The following is a 16,905-nucleotide window of genomic DNA, read 5'->3' on the forward strand; positions in this document are numbered from 1 at the left end:
TCATTCCACATTTGGGCTATTATGAAGAAACTATCATGAGCACCCATACGTGGCAGGCCAGGTCTCACTAACACAGGCCTCCCTAACAACTGTTTCAGTACCGACTGAGTGGTCCAGTTAAATATTAAGAGGGGGAAAAAAAAAAGCCCGTGCCCTTATTACAAAGGCTGGAATGCAACCAAAGCCCACCAAGAGTTTTGCCTAGGCTTTTCCTGGGCCTTAAAGCATGACAAAATAATGAAGGCATTCTTAGCAGGAGTCATTTAGTATTAAACAAGTTTTATTGGGGGTCTGAAGAAACTCCCCAGGCCTCCACAAACAAGTTTATTGGAGGTCTGAAGGAACTCCCCATACCTCTGTGATTTAGCGGGAGACAAGATAAGGGTGCCCAGCGCCTAGACCCATTTAGATTAAGTGAATTTACTGAGGCTCCAGAGGAAGGTCTTCAGGACTCAGACCTTAGTTATAGATTAGAAGAAGTTAATCACTTATGTATTTAGATGAATGCACACTTCCACATACATACATAGTTTAGAAGGTACATAAGCTCAGGAAAACTTTGTAATTTTGAGTTGGTCTGGTGATAATTTCCCAGCCTTTTCCCTGTAACCAGTTGCAGAAGTAAAAACTCTTCCTCCCCAGTTCATCTGCATCTCGTTACTGGGCCACAAGAAATAGCAGCCCACCCCTCAGTCTGGTCTGGAAATACACATATAGGTCATGTGCAGACATAGTGTGTAAATTCCTAGGAATGGAATGACTGTCCGTCTGATTTGTATATGTTTAACCTTTAAGAAACTGTTAGATTTTCAAACAAGTCCTACCATTTTTCATTCCTACAAGTATAAGACTTCTAAGTGCTTTGTATCCTCACCAACGTGCTATTTTCGGCCTTTTTAATTTTAGCCATTCTCTTGGATATGTACTGGTATCACATTGTTGTATTGATTGATCTCCCTGATGACTAAACAGTAGGGCATCTTTTCCGATGCTAATTGACCATTCATGTATCTTCTTTTCTGAAGTATCAAGTCTTTTGAGAAATTGTTTCATTGTGCTGTTTATCTTATCAGACACTATATATATATATACGTACACACTCTAAAAAAACCCTTTGTTGGACGTAAATATGATATCTCCTATATTGTGGTTTCTTTTTATGTTCTCTTAATGTTCCCTGTTTGGAGATAACGATAGATAATCTTCAAAAAGGTGAATATACACACCCACACCCACACCCACGCACACATATATATATATACACACCCACACACACAGGTGAGCCACTGCACCCAGTCTGTTGAATTTATTTATAAGCACAACATGTATTTAGATGTTACTTGAAATGAAATTGTATTTTTATTTCATTTTCTAAAATCTCAGAATTCACCACTGTATAATTCATCCATGTATCAAAAACAAAACAAAACAAAACAAAACAAAAAAACACTTGTACACCAAAAGCTAATTTTTTAAAAAAAAGCAGCAATATGGGGTCAGCCGTTTTAGATTTCTCTCGGTGTTTTAATTTTGCAAAGGCAGTTTCAGGAGTCAGATCTCCGGTGTTCCTGGGCTTCAGGTAAATCCCTATGGGAAGAGCAGAGTCCAGCCCAGATCTTAAGGGATAGGGGAAGTACTTCCCTAGCTGTCCCCTCTAAACCTCGGCCACCCTGGACTGCTCAGCCCAAATCTCCCAGCCAGAAAAATATACCTTCCTAGGTCTGCCTGCAGGACAGGTGCACAGAGAGGAGTCCAACCCCTGTTATAAGCAAACGCTGGCAATGATGAGAAGTGGAGGGAACCTAGAAACTTCCCATCCACTCTTTCCACTCTGCAAATGGAAAGCTGTGGGGCCCAGAGGTCTCCAGATCATTCAGCAAACCAGGAGTGAAACTGGGAGTAGGACCAAGGCCTCAGACTCCAACAGGGAGCTTGTTCCACTGCCTCAGATCACCAGTTGCTGTCTCCTGGGGTCGTGTCTCTTGCCCTCCACTGCAGATTTAAGGGGTATAATTTTAAGCAGTCCTCCTATTTTTCGAATGTCTCGTTCGTTATTGAAGTTATGAATGATGGATCCGGAGCATATAAATAACATGGCTTTAAAGAAAGCGTGGGTGCAGATGTGTAGAAATGCTAGATGTGGTTGGTTGATGCCAATTGTGACTACTATAAGTCCTAGTTGGCTCGAAGTAGAGAAGGCTACGATTTTTTTGATGTCGTTTTGTGTAAGAGCACAGACTGCTGTAAATAGGGTAGTGGTGGCGCCTAGGCATAGTGTGAGGGTTTGGATTGGTGGGTTGAAGCATCTCAATGGAAGTGTCTTCGAATGGAAGTGGGAGCCTGTGTGCATCACTCAGGGTCTAGTCATCTCCCCACCCTCTCCCCACCCTCCCTCTCCACGTGGACTGCTGAGGTCTCAACCTGAGCTCTTCTGGCCCTCCCAGGCTGAAGCCACCACCTTGGGGCGGCCCCACCTCAGGGATCAGTTGTAATCTCCTGCAGGCTTACACCCCACCTGTGTGCTGTGACCCAGAGCCTCCTCTGCCTGTTCCAGTGAAGGACAATCAACAGGGAGTGGGCTGCTCTCCAGGTTTTTGTCTGCTAGCCATGCCCAGGGCAGGAGGTGGGGAGGAGGGCAGAGATGGCAGGGCTGTGAACCCCAAATATCTGAGACAGATCTCAGTCAATGTAGAAAGTTTATTTTGTCAAGCTTAAGGATGCACCCATCACACAGCCTCAGGAGGTCCTGACGTGTGCCTAAGGTGGTCGGGATACAGCTTGCTTTGATTCATAGGGAGCCAGGAGACATCAATCAATATGTGTAAGATGTACATTGGTTCAGTCTTGCAATGTGGGACAGCTTGAAGGCGGCAGGGGTGCTTCCAGGTCATAAGAGACAAAAGGTTGATAAGAGATGAAAGATTGCATTGAGTCCTTGATCAGCCTTCCACTAAATTGTGAATACACAATTTAGTCTGACTCAGTGAATCTGCATTTTTACATAAACAATAGGGCAGAGGAAACAATCAGATATGCATTTGTCTCAGGTGAGCAGAAGGATGACTTTCTATCCGCACCTCTGAAGATCAGCTATTAGTTTACATTGCCAGGGTGAAATTCAACAGAACTGTTTTAGGATAAAGACCTTGAGGCCCACAACAAATTTTCTTGTGGGCAGTTTGTGAGGGAGGTATGTAGCTATCTTATTTAGGAATAAAATGGGAGGTGGGTTTGCCTGACATATTTCCCAGCCTGATATTTCCCTTGGCTTAGTGATTTGGGGATCCCGAGGCTTTATTTTCCTTTCAAAGGGCCCAAGTCTTCCTCTGCCTGGGGCAGCAGAGATAGGAGTCTTTCCCCAGAAACGAACCTGCTCTGAGACCTTGGACCAGCTGTTCTTCCTTTCTCCCAGCCTGCCTCTCGCTCACTGGCCCTCTATGGCCCTTTCTCCTTGGTATAGCAGAGGGCTTAATCCCAAGGGCTCGACATCAGCCTGGTTTACCACTTACCAAGACTGGTGTGCCACTCACAACGAATTTGCAATGGACAAGTTAGTTGACTACTCTGAACCTCATTTTTTTTCATCTGGAAAATGGGGCCTTAAGGCCAGTTATGAAGATTAAGATATAAAAAGAAAATATATACAAACTGCCTCACTGTCACTGCTGCTGTTTGTGTCTGTGTTTCTATCCATAGGAACTTTCCCTGCCAGATTGTGTTGGTCCCTCTGCTTAAAACAGGGACCAAATCTGCATTGCTGGGTCCCCAGTGCCTAGGATAAGACTTGGGCCAGGGCGTGGTGACTCACACCTGTAATCTCAACACTTCGGGAGGCCAAGGTGGGTGGATAGATTGAGCCCAGTAGTTGGAGACCAGCCTGGGCAATATGGCAAAACCCTGTCTCTACAAAAAAATACAAAAATTAGCCGGCTGTGGTGGCACACGCCTGTGGTCCCAGCTACTTGGGAGACTGAGCAGGAGGATGGCTTGAGCCCAGGAGGTTGGGGCTTCAGCGAGCTGTGATCATGCCACTTCACTCCAGCACACCAGCCTGGGCAATAGATACCCTGTCTCAAAAAAAAAAAAAAAAAAAAAGACTTGACATAGAATTCAGTAAATATTTGTAGGATAAATTAATAAGTGGATGTCACAGCTAACATATGAGATCTGGGATTTAGATCAACTCCTATCTGACTTCACATCCTGTAGGTATCCTGAACAGAAACATCAATGGGGAAGAATTGAGGGCCCAGAAGCAAAGCTGATAGCAAAAACTAGAACATATCACCAATCACCAAAGAAGGTGAAGGGGACACAGAAGCAGTGCTGGGACAATAGGTAAACAGTTTGGAAAGTAAAGTCTGTTTGGAACCTCACTTCTCAATAGAATAAAAGTGAAATGGTCTAAAAAGTTAAATAAATAAATATATATGTGATCATATGATTCCATTTATATAAAATATCCAGAATATACAAATCCACAGAGATAGAGAGTAGATTTGTGGTTGCCTATGGCTGGGGAAAGGGGAGAGAGGAATGGGCAGGGCCTGCTAATGGGGACAGGGTTTCCTTTTGTGGTGGTGAAAATATTCTGCAATTGGATAGAGATGATGGCTGCTCAACTTGGCAAACATGCTAAAAACCACTGAATTGTATGCTTTGAAAGGTCAAATTTTATGGCATATGAATCATATCTCAACAAAGTTGTTTAAAAAAACAGATTGTGTGCTCACTTCAGCAGCACATATACTAAAATTGGAATGATACAGAGAAGATTAGCATGGCCCCTGTGCAAGGATGACATGCAAATTCGTGAAGCATTCCATATTTTTAATGATCAAGTGGGCTTCATCCCTCGGATGCAAAGCTGGTTCAACATACACAAATCAATAAATGTAATCCAGCATATAAACAGAACCAAAGACAAAAACCACATGATTATCTCAATAGATGCAGAAAAGGCCTTTGACAAAATTCAACAGCCTTTCATGCTAAAACTCTCAATAGATTAGGTATTGATGGGACATATCTCAAAATAATGAGCTATTTATGACAAACCCACAGCCAATATCATACTGAATGGGCAAAAACTGGAAGCATTCCCTTTGAAAACTGGCATAAGACAGGGATGCCCTGTCTCACCACTCCTATTCAACATAGTGTTGGAAGTTCTGGCCAGGGCAATCAGGCAGGAGGAAGAAGTAAAGGGTATTCAGTTAGGAAAAGAGGAAGTCAAATTGTCCCTGTTTGCAGATGACATGATTGTATATTTAGAAAACTCCATCGTCTCAGCCCAAAATCTCCTTAAGCTGATAAGCAACTTCAGCAAAGTCTCAGGATACAAAATCAATGTGCAAAAATCACAAGCATTCTTATACAACAGTAACAGACAAACAGAGAGCCAAATCATGAGTGAACTCCCATTTACAATTGCTTCAAAGAGAATAAAATACCTAGGAATCCGACTTACAAGGGATGCGAAGGAACTCTTCAAGGAGAACTACAAACCACTGCTCCATGAAATAAAAGAGGATACAAACAAGTGGAAGAACATTCCATGTTCATGGATAGGAAGAATCAATATAATGAAAATGGCCATACTGCCCAAGGTAATTTATAGATTCAATGCCATCCCCATCAAACTACCAATGACTTTCTTCACAGAATTGGAAAAAACTACTTTAAAGTTCATATAGAATCAAAAAAGAGCCCGCATTGCCAAGACAATCCTAAGCCAAAAGAACAAAGCTGGAGGCATCACACTACCTGACTTCAAACTATGCTACAAGGCTACAGTAACCAAAACAGCATGGTACTGGTATCAAAACAGAGATATAGACCAATGGAACAGAACAGAGCCCTCAGAAATAATACCACACATCTACAACTATCTGATCTTTGACAAACCTGACAAAAACAAGAAATTGGGAAATGATTCCCTATTTAATAAATGGTGCTGGGAAAACTGGCTAGCCATATGTAGAAAGCTGAAACTGGATCCCTTCCTTACACCTTATACAAAAATTAATTCAAGATGGATTAAAGACATAAATGTTAGACCTAAAACCATAAAAACCCTAGAAGAAAACCTAGGCAATACCATTCAGGACATAGGCATGGGCAAGGACTTCATGTCTAAAACACCAAAAGCAATGGCCTCAAAAGTCAAAATTGACAAATGGGATCTAATTAAACTAAGAGCTTCTGCACAGCAAAAGAAACTACCATCAGAGTGAACAGGCAACCTACAGAATGGGAGAAAATTTTTGCAATCTACTCATCTGACAAAGGGCTAATATCCAGAATCTACAAAGAACTCAAACAAATTTACAAGAAAAAAAACAACCCCATCAAAAAGTGGGCAAAGGATATGAACAGACACTTCTCAAAAGAAGACATTTATGCAGCCAACAGACACATGAAAAAATGCTCATCATCACTGGCCATCAGAGAAATGCAAATCAAAACCACAATGAGATACCACCTCACACCAGTTAGAATGGTGATCATTAAAACGTCGGGAAACAACAGGTGCTGGAGAGGATGTGGAGAAATAGGAACACTTTTACACTGTTGGTGGGACTGTAAACTAGTTCAACCATTGTGGAAGACAGTGTGGCAATTCCTCAAGGATCTAGAACTAGAAATACCATTTGACCCAGCCATCCCATTACTGGGTATATACCCAAAGGATTATAAATCATGCTGCTATAAAGACACATGCACATGTATGTTTATTGTGGCACTATTCACAATAGCAAAGACTTGGAACCAACCCAAATGTCCATCAATGATAGACTGGATTAAGAAAATGTGGCACATATACACCATGGAATACTATGCAGCCATAAAAAATGATGAGTTCATGTCCTTTGTAGGGACATGGATGAAGCTGGAAACCATCATTCTCAGCAAACTATTGCAAGGACAAAAAAACCAAACACTGCATGTTCTCACTCATAGGTGGGAATTGAACAATGAGAACACTTGGACACAGGAAGGGGGAACATCACACACCGGAGCCTGGTGTGGGGTTGGGGGAGGTGGGAGGGAAAGCATTAGGAGATATACCTAATGTAAATGATAAGTTAATGGGTGCAGCACACCAACATGGCACATGTAAACATATGTAACAAACCTGCACGTTGTGCACATGTACCCTAAAACTTAAAGTATAATAATAAAAAATAAATAAAATAAAAAACCAAACCAAAACAAAACCAAAAACAGATTGCACAATCTTTGTATCCATCCAGGGGCATCCAGGATCACCAGTTATTCTCTTATTAAAAAGTTAAATATATATATTTATATAAAAATATATAATATATATTATATTTTATATAAAAATATATAATATATATTATATATTATATATAATATATATTATATATTATATATTATATATAATATATTTAATATATAATATATTATATATAATATATAATATATATAATATATAATATATATTATATATAATATATATTATATAAATTATATATAAAAATATATAATATATATTATATATAAAAATATATAATATATATTATATATAAAAATATATAATATATATTATATATAAAAATATATAATATATATTATATATAAAAATATATAATATATATTATATATAAAAATATATAATATATATTATATATAAAAATATATAATATATATTATATATAAAAATATATAATATATATTATATATAAAAATATATAATATATATTATATATAAAAATATATAATATATAATATATAAAATATATAAAAATATATAATATATAATATATAAAATATATAATATATAAAAATATATTATATATAATATATAAAATATATAATATATAATATATAAAAATATATTATATATTATATATAAAAATATATAACATATATTATATATAAAAATATATAACATATATTATATATAAAAATATATAACATATATTATATAAAAATATATAATATATTATATAAAAATATATAATATATTATATATAAAAATATATAATATATATTATATATAAAAATATATAATATATATTATATATAAAAATATATAATATATATTATATATAAAAATATATAATATATATTATATATAAAAATATATAATATATATTATATATAAAAATATATAATATATATTATATATGAAAATATATAATATATATTATATATGAAAATATATAATATATATTATATATAAAAATATATAATATATATTATATATATATTTTTTTTTTTTTGAGACAGAGTCTCACTCAGTCTCCCAGGCTGGAGTGCAATGGCATGATCTCGGCTCACTGCAATCTCTGCCTCCTGGGTTCAAGCGATTCTCCTGCCTCAGCCTCCCGAGTACCTGGGATTACAGGGACCTGCCACCACACCCAGCTAATTTTTTGTATTTTAGAAGAGATGGGGTTTCACCGTGTTGCCCAGGCTGATCTTGAACTCCTGAGCTCAGGCAATCCACCTGCCTTGGCCTCCCAAAGTGCTAGGATTCCAGGCCTCCCAAAGTGCTAGGATATAAAAAATCAGCCGGGTGCAGTGGCACATGCCTGTAATCCCAGCACCTTGGGAGGCCGAGGAGGGCAGATCACTTGAGGCCAGGAGTTTGAGACCAACCTGGCCAACACGGCGAAATCCTGTCTCTACTAAAAATACAAAAAATTAGCCAGGCATGGTGGCGCATGCCTGTAGTCCCAGCTACTTGAGGAGCTAAGGCAGGAGAATCGCTTGAATCCAGGGAACAGAGGTTGCAGTGAGCAGAGATCACACCACTGCATAGCCTGGGTGGCAGAGCGAGACTGTCTCAAAAAAAAAAAAAAAAAAAAGAATTGACTAAAGTATCTTTAAAAGAATTACTTTCTAAGTTTGGATGTGACACAAGAGATCACACTTGTGAAAGATCATCAGGTCTGGTGGCACCTGATTTATAACTTGTGTATATTCATAAATATAAAACTCAGCTCTTCCTGGGAGTTAGAACACCTGAGGATTAACTAAAAGGATAGTGTGGCCTGAATAAGTCACTCAGGTTTTGGTTCCCTTGACTATAAAACCTTAATAAGTAATTTAATGCAGTGATTGTGTTCTTCTTCTGTATCCCAGCTTCTAATAAAATTATGTCACCTTTCCTGATCCTCCATTTCCTCATCTGAAAAGTGGAATTAGTATGTTAGTATTTGATACCAGCATTGTTTTGAGGATTAAATAAGAGAATCTAAGTAAAGATCTTAGCTTAAACCCTGTTAGTTGAAATCCCTGGGGTTAGAGGACTGTTCCTGGCCTCACCTGCCTGATACACATGTTAGCAGAAAGTTCTTAGCAAATGGCTCTGACAGCTCTGTCTTTCTCAGAGGGCTGTGACCAGCCTGTGCAGAGCTCTGGTGGGTAAATAGTTTTCAGCTCAGTCTGCCTGATTATATTCTCATTTCTTCTGGAACATCACTACAAACAAAGTAACAAGTTTGATCCTGTGAACTAAGCATGGAGTTGGAATTCAAGGGTGACTAGCTAACAATGGGAGTTAGACCCTTTAGATCCTGGGATGGCCATGTGAATAAAGTAAAAAATACTTCAGTTTTTCTTTAACTATGCTATTAAAAGTCTTCTTTGTGTGCAATATCTGAAGCTTCACCTTAAGGGAGATATTTCACATAAACAAGATGCCAATATTATTTTGCCTTAAATGTATAAAATCTATCATCTGTTTTGTAGCAAGGATCAGAAGAAAAATAAACCAGGTCCAACATTTCTATGACTCCCATGTTGGATTAATGAATATGGAATCTTTATAAATTATGCATTGCATAATTTCACTATTTCTTATCATCCTCATAACAACCCCATGAAGCACTAATCATCATCTCCATTTTACAGATGAAAAATCAGAGGCTTACAGATGTTTAAAATGAAGAATTTCCATGGTTGTCAGTAAGTGGCAGAGCCAGGATTCAAACATGGGTCTGTCTGATTCCAGACCCCAGGCTTCTTCCACCAGTGCTTAACTCATTGAATAGTATTCACAACTGTTGGGAACAGGCCCCCCAAAATCTGGCCATAAACTGGTACCAAAACTGGCCATAAACAAAATCTCTGCAGCACTGTGACATGTTCATGATGGCCATAACACCCACGCTGGAAGGTTGTGGGTTTACCAGAATGAAGGCAGGGAACACCTGGCCCACCCAGGGCAGAAAACTGCTTAAAGGCATTCTTAAACCACAAACAATAGCATGAGTGATCTGTGCCTTAAGGACATGCTCCTGCTGCAGATAACTAGCCCAACCCATCCCTTTATTTCACCTATTCCTTTGTTTCCCATAAGGGATACTTTTAGTTAATCTAATATCTATAGAAACAATGCTAATGACTGGCTTGCTGTTAATAAATACATGGGTAAATCTCTGTTCGAGGCTCTCAGCTCTGAAGGCTGTGAGACTCCCTGATTTCCCACTTCACACCTCTATATTTCTGTGTGTGTGTCTTTAATTCCTCTAGAGCCACTGGGTTAGGGTCTCCCTGACCGAGCTGGTCTCAGCACACAACAACATTGAGAAGTGACTATTATTATGTCTGCTTAACAGAGGCATCTGTAAGGTCAGAGAGGGGCAAGACCTCATCCAAATCAAATTACTACCAGAACTGACAAAAGTCATCTCGAAAGTAACCTTAGATCTGGGTCTGATGCAGGCCAAACCTAACAGTCAATCTCAAGAGAACAGATGGCATCTGTCCCTGCCAGTCTACCCTTCCTACCATATACCCACCACTTACTGCATCCCTCTCTGTTCCAAACCTCTGCAGTCATGCGTCCTTCTTTCAGAAACCCTTTCCCTCCAGCCTAGCCAGCTGCTATTCTCTCCAGTTTTCAATTCAAATGGCACTATGTGCTCATCATGAGTGCTGCCCATCAGCTGTTTCCAAGTCTCCTCTTGAGCACGGGATAAAATTATACTTCCCCACTGAGGCCATCAGTGCAAGTTAAGTTATACTGCAGTAACAAACAATCCCCAAATCATAGGAGCTTATAACTACAAAGATTTCTTTCTCACTCATGCAGTGTTCCCATGTGGGTCAGTTTTGCTCTGTTCCGTCATCTCCAGGACTCAGGCTAAGGGAGCACTCAGTCCCTCATGGCACATTTCTACTTGAAGACCAGTAGCCAAAGCAAGTCATGTGGCTAGGCCAGATGTTAATGAGGAAAGAATTATAATCCTTCCACAGGTGGGGACATCAAACATTCTGGCAATAATAAGGTCTATTATACTCCTCACCCTTGAAATGGGATATGGCCATGTGGCTTGCTTTGGCTAATGAAACGTGAGTAAAGTGATGTTACCGCCAGTAGGAAGCTTTAAGAGCCAGTGTTAATTCACCATGTGCTCTGTCCCTTTGCAGAAGTAGTCAGCAGCCAGTGGCTACTCTATCAGCCCAGTTCCTAGGGCAGGGAAAGCATAGAGCAGGGCCCCCAGCTCTCTTCCTTCATAGGGATATAGTTTGAGGCAATCACAGCCTTATTAGTTTAAGTACTGAAATGTGAGGGTTGTTTGTTACTGCAGCATCAGTTAACCCATTCAGCTCAATACATGCCTCCTTTGGAAAAGTTCACTTTACTTACAGGGAACAGTGGGAGGTGATCAGAACTAGACCCACTAGCTAGGTGTGGTGGTGCACACCTGTAATCCCAGCTACTCCGGAGGATGAGGCAGGAGAATTGCTTGAACCTGGGAGGTGGAGATTGCAGTGAGCCAAGATCACACCACTACACTCCAGCCTGGGAAACAGAGCGAGACTCCATCTCGAAAAAAATAAATAAATAAAATAACTGGACCCAGGCATTGGTCAGTCAGGAAGCTTCCTGGAGCACTGAGTTTTAAGGAGGATTAAAATATCATAGGATGGGGAAAATCTTTAGGACATTATTCTGGGCAAAAATTTCTTGAGCAATACCCCACAAGCACAGGCAACCAAAGCAAAAATGGGCAAATGGGATAACAAGTTAAAAAGCTTCTGCACAGCAAAGGATACAATCAGCAAAGTGAAGAGACAACCCACAGAATGGGAAAAAATATTTGCAAACTATCCATCTGACAAGAGATTCATAACCAGAATATATAAGGATCTCAAACAACTCTATAGGAAAAAAAATCAAATAGTCCAGTCAAAAAGGGCAAAAGATCTGAATAGACATTTCTCAAAAGATGACATACAAATGGCAAACAGACATATGAAAAAGTGCTCAACGTCTTTAGTCATCAGAGAAATGCAAATCAAAACTACAATGAGATATCCTCTTACCCCAGTTAAAATGGCTTATATCCAAAAGACAGGCAATAACAAATGCTGACAAGGATGTAGAGAAAAGAGAACCCTGGTACACTGTTGGTGGGAGTGTAAATTAGTGCAACTACTATGAAGAACAGTTTGGAGATTCCTCAGAAAACTAAAAATCGAGCTATCACATGATCCAGCAATCCTACTGCAGGATATATACCCAAAAGAAAGGAAATCAGTATATGGTAGAGATATCTGCACTCCCATGTTTATTGCAGCATTGTTCACAACAGCCAAGATTTGGAAACAACCTAAGTGTCCATCAACAGATGAAAGGAAAAAGAAAATGTGGTACATATGCACAATGGAGTACTATTCAGCCGTAAAAAAGAATGAGATCCTGTCATTTGCAACAACATAGATGGAACTGAAGATCATTATGTTAAGTGAAATAAGCTAGGCACAGAAAGACAAACTCCTCATGTTCTCACTTATTTGTGAGATCTAAACAAAAATAAAAAACAATTGAACTCACGAACATAGAGAGTAAAACGATGGTTACCAGAGGCTGACAAGGGTAGTGGAGGGCTGGCGGGGGAGGTGGGTATGGTTGATGGACATAAAAAAAATAGTCAGACAAACAACCCCATCAAAAAGTGGGCAAAGGATGTGAACAGACACTTCTCAAAAGAAGACATCTATGCGGCCAAGAAACATGAAAAAAAGCTCAACACCACTGATCATTAGAGAAATGCAAATCAAAACGACAATGAGATACCATCTCATGCCAGTCAGAATGGCAATTATTAAAAAGTCAAGAAACAACAGATGCTAGTGAGGCTGTGGAGAAATAGGAATGCTTGTACCCTGTTGGTGGGAATTTAAGTTAGTTCAACCATTGTGGGAGATGAATGAGGAGCAAAGTCACGTCTTACACGGCAGCAGGCAAGACAGTGTGTGCAGGGGAACCCCCCTTTATGAAACCATCAGATCTCATGAGACTTATTTACTATCATGAGAACAGCATAGGAAAGACCTGCCCCCATGATTCAATTACCTCCCACTGGATCCCTCCCATGACACGTGGGAATTATGGGATCTACAATTCAAGATGACATTTGGGTGGGGACACAGCCAAACCATATCATAAAGGAAACATTGAAAAGTCACTTGGAGGCAGAGTGGGTCCCTTGAGGGCCTACTTGAGTGACGGCAATGCAGGTTTTCTCACTCTACTAAATGGGATTGCAAGGGTGGGAAGGAGCCGGACTGTTCTGAACAGGGGAGGAAGGGCTTCCAGGAACCCCAGAGAAGGCAGAGAACAAGAGCACCTAGTGTCACAAATAGTCTCCATGCACTAGATATGTAGAGAACAATGATAAAAGGAAAAAATAAAGACAAAGATCTGCTTCCAAAGTTTTCTCTAAAAGTTTCCTTCAGTTCTAGCCCCATGGAGGGGCTGAAAATACCCATCTAGCTTTCTTTATCTCAATCCCACTATTTGAACTACTTGAACCTCATGTTTATAAATTTCCTTTTAATAATGCCATTATTTATTCTTTTGTTATAAGTCATTTCAGGGGTGAACTCTAGTCTTCTAGAGGCTTCAGAAACACACAGTATGCATCACCTCAGTGTTATAAAGCCCTACCCACCTCAAACCACTCAAGAATGTCAGAGAAGAGCTTTCTTGCAATGGGTGTGCTGCCAGAACACAGGTATCATGAAAACCACTCCTAAAAGTCAAAATGGGAAAGGAAAAAGATTCATGTCAACATTGTCATCACTGGACACATAGATTCAGGCAAGTCCACCACTACTGGCCATCTGGTCTCCAAATGTGGTGGAGTTGATAAAAGAATGGTAGAAAAACTTGTGTCTTCTTTTGGTCACAGAGGAGGCTGCTGAGATGGGAAAAGTCTCCGTAAAGTAAGCCTGGGTCTTGGACACACTGAAAGCTCAGCAAGAGTGTGATGTCACCATCTCCCCGTGGAAAGTTGAGACCAGTGAGTACTACATGACTACCATTGATGCCCCAAGACACAGAGACTTTATCAAAAATGTCATTACAGGCACATCTTAGGCTGACTGTGCTGTCCTCATTGTTGCTGCTGGTGTTGGTGAATTTGAAGCTGGTGTCTCCAAGAATGAGCAGACTCATGAGTGTGCCCTTCTAACTTACACCCTGGGTGTGAAACAACTAATTGTTGGTGTTAAAATGGATTCCACTGAGCCACCCCACAGCCAGAAAAGACACAAGGAAGTCATTAAGAAAATCAGCACTCACATTAAGAAAACTGACTACAACCTCTATCCCCTGAGTAGTAGCATTTGTGCCAATTTCTGTTTGGAATGGTGACAGCATGCTGGTGCCAAGGGTTCACATGCCTGGGTTAAAGGGATGGAAAGTCACCCATAATGATGGCAATGACAGTGGAACCATGCTGCCTGAAGCTCTGAATTACGTCCTGCCACCAGCTCGTCCAACTGACAAGTCCTTGTGTCTGCCTCTCCAGGATGTCTACAACATTGGTGATATTGGTACCGTCCCTATGGGCTGAGCAGAGACTGGTGTTCTCAAGCCCAGCACAGTAGTCACTTTTGCTCCAGTCAACGTTACAACTGAAGGAAAGTCTGTTGAAATGCATCATGAAGCTTTGAGTGAAGCTCTTCCTGGGGACAATGTGGGCTTCAATGTCAAGAATGTGTCTGTCAAAGATGTTCGTTGTGGCAATGTTGCTGGTGACAGCATAAATGACCCACCTGTGGAAGCAGTTGACTTCACTGCTCGGGTGATTATCCTGAACCACCCAGGCCATATCAGTACTGATTGTGGCCCTGTGCTGAATTGTCAGACAGCTTACATTGCTTGTAAGTTTGCTGGGCTGAAGAAAAAGACTGATTGCTGTTCTGGTAAGAAGCTGGAAGATTTAAACTCTTAAAATCAGGTGATGCTTCCACCATGGATATGGTTTCTTGCAACCCCATGTGTGTTGAGAGCTTTTCTGACCAGCTCCCCTGAGTCCTTTTGCTGTTTGTTGGTTTCATCAAAGCAGTGGACAAGAAGGGTGATGGAGCTAGCAAGGTCGCCAAGCCTGCCCAGAAAGCTTGGAAGACTAAATAAACATTATCCCTAGTACCTGCCACCCCAGTCTTAATCAGTCATGGAAGAACTGTCTAGAACTGTTTGTTTCAATTGGCCATTTAAGTTTAATAGTAAAAGACTGGTTAATGATAATAATGCATCATAAAAGATTCAGAAGGAAAGGAGAATATTTTATGAATCATTTTTGTTTTGTTTTCGTGTGGCAATTTTCAGTAATCAGATTTTTTGTTTTTGGTTTTGGTTTTGGTTTTGGTTCTGTTTTTTTTGTTTTTGTTTTTGTTTTTTTTTTTGAGACACAGTTTCACTCTGTTGCCCAGGCTGGAGTACAGTGGCACCATCTTGGCTCACTGCAACCTCCACCTCCTGGGTTCAAGCAATTCTCCCACCTCAGCCTCTGAGTACCTGGAATTACAGGCATGCCACTGCACCTGGCAAGTCATTAGTTTTCAAAATTAGTAATTTTTAATGGAAACAACTTGACCAAAAATCTGTCACAGAATTTTGAGATCCATCAAGATAAAGTTTAATGAGAAAACTGTGTCTTCTTTTGGTCAACACTGAAACTTTTATAGAAGTGCTTAGGCAAACGACTTCATAATTTATTTCTGGTGTTGAACAGCTGTGAAACCTTATGAGAATATAATTCTGAGTTACCATTTTTTTTCTGGGTTAATTTGAGGGTGTCTTCCCCACCTATTTTTTTTTTTTTTTTTTTGAAATGGAATCTTGCTCTGTCATCCAGGCTGGAGAGCAGTGGTGTGATCTCGGCTCACTGCAACCTCTGCCCCCAAGGTTCAATCCATTCTCCTCCCTCAGGCTCCCGAGTGGATTACAGGTGCACGCCAACATGCCCGGCTAATTTTTGTATTTTTAGTAGAGACAGGGTTTCACTATGTTGGTCAAGCTGGTCTCAAACTCCTGACCTCAGGTGATCCACCCACCTCGACTTCCCAAAGTGCTAGGATTACAGGCATGAGCCACCATGCCCAGCCTCCACCTATTTCTAAGCAGGAGGAATCTTGCTTCAGGTACCTAGTGAAAAGCTATGCGAGGGCTCTGTTGAATTGTGTATTAGTTAATTCTTACATTGCTATAAAGATAGTACTCTGAGACTGGGCAATTTATAAACAAAGGAAGTTTAATTGACTCACAGTTCTGCGTGGCTGAGAAGGCCTCAGGAAACTTACAATCATGGTAGAAGGGGAAGCAGGCACCTTCTTTATAAGATGGCAGGAGAGAGTCTGGGCAGACAGGGAAGAGCCCCTTATGAAACCATCAGATCTCATGCAAACTCACTCACTATCATGAGAACAGCACGGGGGAAACTGCCTCCATGATCCAATCACCTCCCTCCCTCGACACATGGGGATTACAATTCAAGATGAGATTTGGGTGGGAACACAGAGCCAAGCCGTATTAGATTGCAACACTGTTGGTTAGTTTAGAAATGCAGCATGCTTTTGTTTACCTGTGATTTACTTTAGAAGACCAAATCCTATGATACTAAAGGCCAT

General features: G+C 40.1%; 1 non-coding gene and 1 pseudogene across 1 annotated transcript; both read left to right on the forward strand.

Annotated features, from left to right (window-relative positions):
- The first annotated feature begins 4,725 nt into the window (after positions 1-4,725).
- On the forward strand, positions 4,726-4,832 carry LOC129022943 (U6 spliceosomal RNA). The gene has a single exon (XR_008496610.1). It is a non-coding gene; the product is annotated as a U6 spliceosomal RNA (small nuclear RNA).
- An 8,668-nt stretch (positions 4,833-13,500) lies between these two features.
- On the forward strand, positions 13,501-15,409 carry LOC129006759 (elongation factor 1-alpha 1-like; annotated as a pseudogene).
- The last annotated feature ends 1,496 nt before the right edge of the window (positions 15,410-16,905 follow it).

Source organism: Pongo pygmaeus, chromosome 1 (assembly GCF_028885625.2).
Source record: "Pongo pygmaeus isolate AG05252 chromosome 1, NHGRI_mPonPyg2-v2.0_pri, whole genome shotgun sequence".
Classification (NCBI taxonomy): Eukaryota; Metazoa; Chordata; class Mammalia; order Primates; family Hominidae; genus Pongo; species Pongo pygmaeus.